At 42.3% G+C, this 8,927-nt stretch overlaps 1 long non-coding RNA gene across 3 annotated transcripts; it reads left to right on the forward strand.

Annotated features, from left to right (window-relative positions):
• Positions 1–161: 161 nt before the first annotated feature.
• LOC146494932 (uncharacterized) lies at positions 162–8,927 on the forward strand. Of its 3 annotated transcripts, none has more exons than XR_014871718.1 (6): positions 162–1,220; positions 1,375–1,439; positions 1,522–2,007; positions 5,443–5,606; positions 5,814–8,253; positions 8,715–8,927. It is a non-coding gene; the product is annotated as an uncharacterized LOC146494932 (long non-coding RNA). The 3 variants fall into 3 exon arrangements; XR_014871717.1 differs by having other exon boundaries at positions 162–612; positions 1,057–1,220; positions 5,814–8,927; XR_014871716.1 differs by having other exon boundaries at positions 5,814–8,927.

An 8,927-nucleotide genomic window follows, 5' to 3' on the forward strand; every position in this document is an offset into this window, starting at 1 on the left:
ACATACACAAAGTAACTCCACCAGAGTGCCAATTTCGGGTCACTTTTGCCGGTCCAGGCCCGGATAAAGGAGCAGGGTTGGAATTGTGACATTACAAAACAATGTAATGTTTTGTAATGTCACAAATTTATCTAAAATAAATTTAATTCATAAATTCTAAATGCATTTAGGACGTTTTACTCACTTTATGTGTCTTCCATGATGTTATTTCTCTCTCCAACAACGTAGGTTACAATTACATTAGCATGACCAATTATGCAAATTAGGCGATGACGTCATTTGGCGACTTCTAGCGACTTTTAGGACAGCCAATAGCGATTTTCCTTACTGAGGAGTTGGCAACACTGTGCCTGACCTGTAAAACCACATATACATTTTCAGCCAAGCCAAAGCTGGTCCTTTTGTATATGCGACTGTGACACAGAGCACAGCACCACTCAGGACGAGACAGAGATATTAGCATTAACCAGAAGTTCTTTGTGTAGCAGGCTGAAGCAAAAAGGGATTAACGGCATCTTTCATGGGTGTGTCGGCTTCTTTTTACCACCCACCTGGAGGCCAGGCCCACCATGTTTTGCCTAAGTGGCACCGAATGGAAAACCCACATACCGGGTAGGCCATCGCCTGCTGCATTGATCAGAGGAAGGGAAGAGAAGGTGCTGCTCGTTGTAACAGATAACGGGGCCAACATCATCGAGACTATTAGGCAGTAGTGGTTTTTGATACGGGGCGGCATCGTGGTGGGGGGCGGCATAAAATAAAATAAAATAAATAAAATTGCTCGTACTCATGCTGCCCCGACATCAGCCAGCGCATATTGGGAATGGTACAGGCACCGATCGGTTTTCTATCGCCCATTTGCTGGGAGTAAGGGGGCCCTCCGTTTGCGAGGTGCGCCTGGTGCTTGCGGCACAGGGAGGAGAGGGCGGGGGAGCAGCATCTAATAACCAACTCGCAAAATAAAACAAAAATAAAAACAAAACAACAAACACGAAAGCACCAGACATTATAATACAGACTTATAATTTGCACCGATGTTTTTTCGAAATTCTTCAGCAGCAAGCAGGTGCGCCTGAGGGAGTGTTCGCCCAGGGAGCAAAACAGGCTAGGACCGCCACTGCTGTTTGGCTCGTACCAAAGCTTCTCAGCATGAGCAAAGAGCTGATGCGGAGGGCCAAGATGAAATGTGGATGGACTCTGAGTCAGACAGAGAGTCTGAGGTAAGGGGAGCTCTCGGTGAGTGTTGTCATAGGAGCAAACACATTGTTGTTGTTTTTTTCTTTTTACTTATGTAAACTGTGCATTAATCAACAGCATTTGTAGCTATAATGTTCGAGTTCCCTTTTGGCTTTTCTGATTCATATGAATATATAGAAGAAATCTGTGCATGGCCCTTGTCTGAACGGTGGCACCACCAACAAATTCACAGTGGAAACAAGGTATTTATGACGGATTCATGGTGAAGTGTTACAAATCTGTTTTCTGCTCGTATTGTGAAACTCTATCATCTTCCCTGTGCAGAGGAGCAGGTACTGTTGCCCCTGGTCTACCAATGGAACTTCCATCTGAGGCCAAAATGTCCTGAACCAACAACAAGGATGGCAGCTGCAGTGTGGAGTACATCCCATATGTGGCTGGCATGTACCACCTCAACATCACATATAGAGGACAACCTATCACAGGTGCTGAATGGTATTTTAGTAGTATTAAGAAATACAATTGTGAGATAAGAGCGTCTTAAGTGTATAGTGTTGAAATGTACTCCATCTGCTGCTGTTAAAAAAGGGGGGGCTTAAATATTTCTTCTAATTTTCCCTCATGTCTTGCCTGAGCCCAAGAAGGCAAATAACCATTACAACCATGATGGGACCTACCTGGTGTGTTATGTGCCAGACATGACTGACAGATACACCATTCTCATTAAGTACGGAGGAGGCGAGATCCCTTATTTACCCTACTGAACCAGGCTTCTGTTTAGCAGAGATGCCAGCAAGTGCACTTTCACAGGTATGTACTGGACAAATGGGCTTCTGCAGTCATAGCAGTTATAGAGGTTTTGTTGTTGTTTCTGTTGTTTTCTTTACTTTTTGTGGTTTTTCTACTAATTTGTCAAAGTCAGTTGTACTGCTGACCAGCTTCTCATTTCAGTAGGAATAATTAGTAGAACATATTGTGTAGAATACTGATACAAAATGCACCTAGATTTTCAACATTCACATCTGATTCTTATAAACAATATATGCCCCTTTTTTCCAAATGTTGCTTTCTATTGCTATTAAAGTTCTTGCAACCAGGAGAGATCAAAAGGTGTTTTGTCCTGGTTTTCACTCAGACTGCAGAAATCCATAGTTGCTCTTACAGGATGTAATATATTTCAGAAAATGTTAAACATATTTACAAATGGGTAAATACCTATAAATAAGTCTCTTTAGAACACGAGTAGGTGTTTCTCAGCCAGTATAAGTGGCTGGGTTAGTGATATGAAATGACCTTGCAGACCTCTTGAGCTGTTGTCCAGTTTCATACATACAATGAACTGAGGTATTCTCTTTGGTTAATTACTTGTTTGACAATGGCAACGATTGCAAGTCTTCCTCCCCAACCAAATCTACTAAGGGGACACCGAACTTTTGCTCTCCAGAGATGATTATGTAGGTGTTCTGTAAGGATGACGAGTTTTGAAAAAAGTCATGTGATACAGATCCCCTCTCAGTATACCTGCTGCTCATATCTCATCATTTTTCTGTGCATTGGTATGTGGTATTCCTCACACTGTGCTCCTCAGTTACACCCCCTGCCCAATCCTCACACTGGTTCCTCTCTCATAACTGTGTGTCTCCATTTCCATTTTATATTGCACAAACTAATGGACTGACAGAGTAGGTAGGAAAGCGTGGTGAAATGGCACTTTGGCTAATCTAGATTTCTGTTTATACGTGGAAAATGTAACGGTTATAGACCCTGTGCACGAGAAAATGCTAATTTGTTGTTTTAAGACCGGATGTAGGGTTGTACATTTCCGGTAGCTTTATTTTGCGGTCAATCGCTACTGCGAAGGTGGACTCCAAAATCATGTCCAAAATACGAAAATGGAGAGATCGCATTAAGTTAAAAAGAGCAGGAGGTGGGAACAGTCGCCATTGCTGTGTCATAAAAAATCAAATGTTAAATTTTGACGTTTGAAGCATGTAGATTGATTGGTTGTTTACATCACTCAACACAAGCAAAATTGCATTACAAAATCAGAAGACACATCGTCCACATTCAGAAGCACATCTCTATATAGTGACAGTTCTTATGATTTAAAGAGGGAAATGTCCAGTATTCAAACTAAATAGAATAGAATGCCTTTATTGTCACTATACAGTTGTACAATGAGATACAGAGCATCTCCTACTCAGTGTAAACATGCTGGGGCGGGGGGGGGGGGGGGGGTACAGTTCTGCAGTAGGGAAAAATGATATATATATATAGAAAATGTACAAATATACAAGCCGGTTTAAAAAAAAAAGTAATATGTAATAAATAGTGTTGTGTATATACAGTTGAGTTATTGCACATAGAATTGGTATCCATAGAGGAAGTGGGAAGAAAAAAATTGTGTGTGTGTGTGTGTGTGTGTGGGGGGGGGGTGCTGTGTTATCTGTGCATGTGTGAGTTCAGGGTGGTTATGACTTTGGGGAAGAAACTGTTTTTGAGTCTGTGGGTTTTTGTGCTGATGCACCTGTAGCGTTTCCCTGAGGGAAGCAGGCTGAACATGTTGAAACCAGGGTGGGAGCTGTCCTTGATAATGTTTGCTGCTCTGCTGAGGCAGCGGGAGGAATAAATGTCCATCAGGGAGGGGAGAGGGCAGCCGATGATCTTTTGTGCTGTCTTGACCACACTCTGAAGCCTCACTCTATCCGCCTTGGTGCAGCTGCCGTACCATACCGTGATGCAGTAGGTTAGCAGGCTCTCAATGGACGAGCGGTAGAAGGTCAGCAGCAGGTTGGAGTTCAGCTTGTACTTCCTGAGGACTCTCAGGAAGTGCAGCCGCTGTTGGGCCTTCTTGACGACCGCTGGGATGTTGTCTGTCCAGGAGATGTCAGCAGAGATGAGGACACCAAGGAACCGGAAGGTGTGGACCCTCTCCACACACTCCCCGTTGATGTAAAGGGGGGCCAAGTCAGTGCTGTGTCTCCTGAAGTCAACAATGAGCTCTTTGGTTTTCTTAGTGTTCAGTGCCAGGTTGTTTTCTGAACACCATGCTGCCAGCTTCAGGACTTCCTCTCTGTAGTCTGCCTCGTCTCCCTTTGAGATGAGTCCGACTACCGTGGTGTCATCAGCAAACTTGATGATGAGAGTGTTGTTGTGGGTTGAACTGCAGTCGTGGGTGTAGAGAGAATAGTCAAAGCCAGATGTTTCCCAGATGTCTCTATATAATATTTACGAAGGGTATGTTGTGACTTATCGTGACAATTACAGTGGTCCCTCGCTATAACGCGGTTCACCTTAAGCAGCCTCGCTGTTTCGCGAGTTTGCATGCTTGTTTTTTTTCTTAGTGCAGTGTGTTCTGCGTCCTGATCAGCTGTAGACCATTGTCAATCTCCTCCATGCCATCTCTCCTGTACAGTACAGAATCGCTTCATCAATTGCTAGCAGTGTGACTCTGAAGTGCTGTACTGTATGTTTGTAAGTTTTCTCCCCAACAAAAAACAATGTCGGCGAAACGTTTTGCACCGTCATAGGCAGCTGACTGAAAACTGGTTTTGATCTTCGGTTTCATTCTATAATACTGGACTTTTTTTTCTTGAAGTTTGAGAGTGTTTAAACGAGAGAGAAAAGCGGGACAATATCGATGCCTGTCTGAGAAAAGTGTATAAAGTGTGTAGAGAGGGGTTTTACAGCCTTAAAACATATAAAATAATTGTAAAAAAAATAAAGTTGGCTATTTTGCGGATTTCACCTATTGCTGGTTATTTTTAGAACATAACACCCGCAATAAAGGAGAGACCACTATATACAAATACTGAGAAATATTCTCTATTTTGCTCTGAGGCCAGGGGGAAAAGTATTGACAAGTCAATGAACGTCATCTACAGATATCTTTGGTAAATGCTCAAGACATCTTGAGAATTGTAAATCGCCGCTTGTGTCAATTTTTATTTATTTTTTTTTAAAAACGACCGTAAACAAGGTGCGAATATCACACCGAAAACGAAGCGCCTTACAGGAGTTTCCCCACCGGAAGTCGCATATGCTAAGGTGCACATAGTCTATTGGTAAAAAATATATAAGAGATGGTAATAACACGACTAGATTTTCATTCTTTAACCTGGTCTGATGGTTGTAGAATGTGAAAAGCAGTGTGTTTGTGTCTTTGTAACAAGTGACTTTAAAAATAACAATAAATTAACCCTTTCACACAACTATTCAAAGGTTGTTTTCTTGTATTTGTGTCAGTGTTGCTGGTGTACTTGCACATAAACCACTGAAGGTGGGCTCGGCTGCAAATATTCCACTGGACATAGGAGAGCTTGACCTCAGCCAGCTGACAGCCTCTCTTACAACACCCTCGGTGCGAGAGGAGCCCTGCCTGCTGATGATTCTGCGTAACACTCACATTGGTGAGTGTCCGTCTGATAAGTGAGAAGTTTGCCAAACAATGAGACTCATCAGAATCCAAATACTTTATTAATCCCTGAGTAAAAGACAGAGGGGGGAAAAGCAATAAAAGTTAAAGCATGGAGAAAGAAGCGGGGGCAACTGAGACAGGCTGCATGCACACACAAGAATAAGCGTTAACCCTCATCTGTTTTGTCTGTCTGTCTTAGGAATCTCCTTTGTTTCCAAGGAGATTGGTGAGGACCTTGTTAACATAAAGAAGAACGGTCGTCATGTTCCCAGCAGCCCAGTTGCTGTTATGATCAAGCAGTCAGGGATTGGTGATGTGAGCCGTGTGAGTGGACCGGGGCTTACCGAGGCCAGGACTTTTCAGCCTGCAGAGTTCATCATTGACACTCATGATGCAGGTATATGCTCAGTGAAAGAATAGATAGGTGAGATCCTTTGGTGTGAACAGAACTATTCTAAGGACGTTCTACGACACTGTGGTGGCGTCTACTGTCAATTATGCTGCGGTCTGAAGTCCTCCAGAGGCCTGGTAATGAACTAATCATTTGATTCAGGTGTGTTGACCCAGGGTGAGATCTAAAACCTGCAGGACACCGGCCCTCAAGGCCTGGAGTTCAACACCCCTGGTAAGCTAACATCCATCATGGACAGCCCCTCCCCCCCCTGCATGAGACTGTACGAGCACTGAGCAGCTCGTTCAGCAGAAGACTTTTACACCCACAGTGTAGGAAGGAGCGCTACCAAAGGTCATTCTTACCAGCAGCTGTCAGACTCTATAATCTAGTTTAACATGGTTATCTCACTCGTCATCTGTTTAATTGACATATCAAATGTTTTTAATTGCTGCTGCTCACTTGCAGCTTGTTTGTACACTGTATATTTCACCAGGATCATTCACCACTTGTGTACATATCTCTGTACACTTTCATCTTTACATGTGAATTTCAGTTGCTTACTTTGTGTTTTCCTTCTATATTTTATATTCCTCTTGCTATAAGAGCTGTGTAACACCCAAATTTTGGAACTACCAGTACTGGAAGGACTCTCTCTGCAAAAGGTGGCGTTACAGAGGATATTGGCTTGGAGGGACCTCTTCCAGGTGGATGAAAGATGGTGCTCGGCTCTTTATGAAATTGAAGCTGCTCACCAAAGAGCCCAATTGTCACATAGGGAGAGAATTTTCACAGACTGCATCCAGCTGAGGTGGCTAGAACTGATATCGCTGTGTCTGGATGCCCCCTGCATCAGCATGCCTCACCTACTCCAGCTAATCATGTATGACATGGAGCATGTCATCCAGCATTTGTCACGATGAGTTGTGTGGCTGGACCCAAGTGCAGGACTCGGAGCCAAAACATTAACTTAAATGGCCACCTTATTTGCTGTTGCGACAAAACTGGGAATACATAAACAAAACACAAACTAACTAGACTGAAGATGCATAGCGGGGCTTGACTTAACCTGGAGATAGACGACGAGGAATACACACACAACAAACGTGGAGGACACAACAACTGGCAGGGAAAAACACAGGGCTTAAATACATACTGAGGTTGAAAAATAAAAACAATTAAAATGAAGCATGTACAGCTGTGACAAACAATGTGATTCCTCCAAGAGTCATTCTCATATAAGCTCCCATGTCCACCTTTACAGCAGGAAAAAAAGCTGTTTGTGGACAGCACGGGCAGTTTCCTGCTTTCACAGCAACACAACATATGTGACTTTATTGGCTTTAACAAGGACATTAAATCGGAGCTTTGGCATCTGGGACTGCTTATGCATTTACTTCAGTCGGTGGCATCTGTCACTCTTATTAGCACTCACTTAAATTGCTTATGTAGAATTTGAGAAAAGCTTATCTTGGGTCTTGCCCACGTCCTATCAACTCAAGTTATCTTACCCATAGGTGCTTCATGTCGTTGACTTGACACAGCTCAAGACTCATCTTAAGACACTACTGCTTCTCTAACTCGAGGGTCATTCTTGACAACTGTACTCTTCCTGTTTGCGATTGTTTTGACTGAGACTGAAAACTCAGTTTTATTCATGAAATTCTAGTTGTCATAAACAGCACGTAGGATTAAATGCAGATCACTCACCGTGACTTGGAATGGACTGTTAGGGATGTCAGACTAGTGTCAGCTGTTTTCCCCATGTGTTTGCTCTCCCCCTAATCACCCTTGTGTGTATTTAGTCTGTGTGTTTCTGTTCATTTTTTGTCAGGTCGTCTGTTGTTCCACGTCATGTTACCATGTCTCCATGTTTCTAGGATTTTCCATGTTTAGGTTTTTTGCAGCGTTCAAGGTTTAGTTCTTTGTCCTTTGTGTTTAGCATTTAATTTTCCCAGTTTAATTCTAGTTAGGTTCTTTCTTGTGTGCATCTGCCTTTTGTTTTTGTACTTTTTTTATCAGCCATATTAAACGGTTTTGTTAATTCAAGTTTTGTTCCACGTTCCATTTTGTCTGCATTTTGGGTCCTCTACGTCACTCCATACAGTCTGCCTCTGCCAGACTGTGACATGCTGAGGTCTTCCTGGTCACTGGAGCTTTAATTGGAGCTGGCAGACGTACTGGTCCTGCTACAAGTGGAAGGAAACCACCTCGCTAAAGGAAAAACAAGACAACAATATGAGCATAGGTTTGGTTACAATAAAATAAGTCAGTTGATCAAAATCAGTGTGACACAGACGCTGATGTTTTTGAAAAGAGCCCATCAGTAACATTTAATTCATACATTTTTACTGTGAGGGTTTGTAAAACGTCTGTATGAATATTATTATGAATATTAATTCTACAACAGAAAACGACTCAGCATTTAAACCATCACGATGTATTAAATGTTTCCGAAGATACTAAAATTTGATAACGAGCAAAGTTATTTATCCTGAAATGTACTCATTGATAGAAACTTTGAAAGGCAATGCAGAAAACAAAGTTAAGCAACACAGAAAAATGTGGTAGCGATTACTCTTTATAGCCTATTAGTTTTATTTTCAATGCGCTCTGAGGTCATAGCAAATTAGAACAAACATCCTAATGAGTGATTTTGTACATATATGTTATATTTATAGAGTTGCTAATTGTTTTTCATTATTGCAGGCAAACCAGCCTATGAAATAAAACAAATCCTGACTGGGTTCCAATGCTACACATACAAAATCCCAGCTTCAAACTACATGCTACAAACCACCATGCCAATCAGATTAGGGGAGAGCGGGGTAAGTTGTCACACTTTTCACACTGACTAACTTTTACTGAGCACCATACATCACAACGTAATAAATGTTTCACCAAATGAAAGAAGGAAGTCTC

The sequence above is a fragment of the Neolamprologus multifasciatus genome, chromosome 20 (genome assembly GCF_963576455.1).
Source record: "Neolamprologus multifasciatus chromosome 20, fNeoMul1.2, whole genome shotgun sequence".
In the NCBI taxonomy this organism is placed as follows: domain Eukaryota; kingdom Metazoa; phylum Chordata; class Actinopteri; order Cichliformes; family Cichlidae; genus Neolamprologus; species Neolamprologus multifasciatus.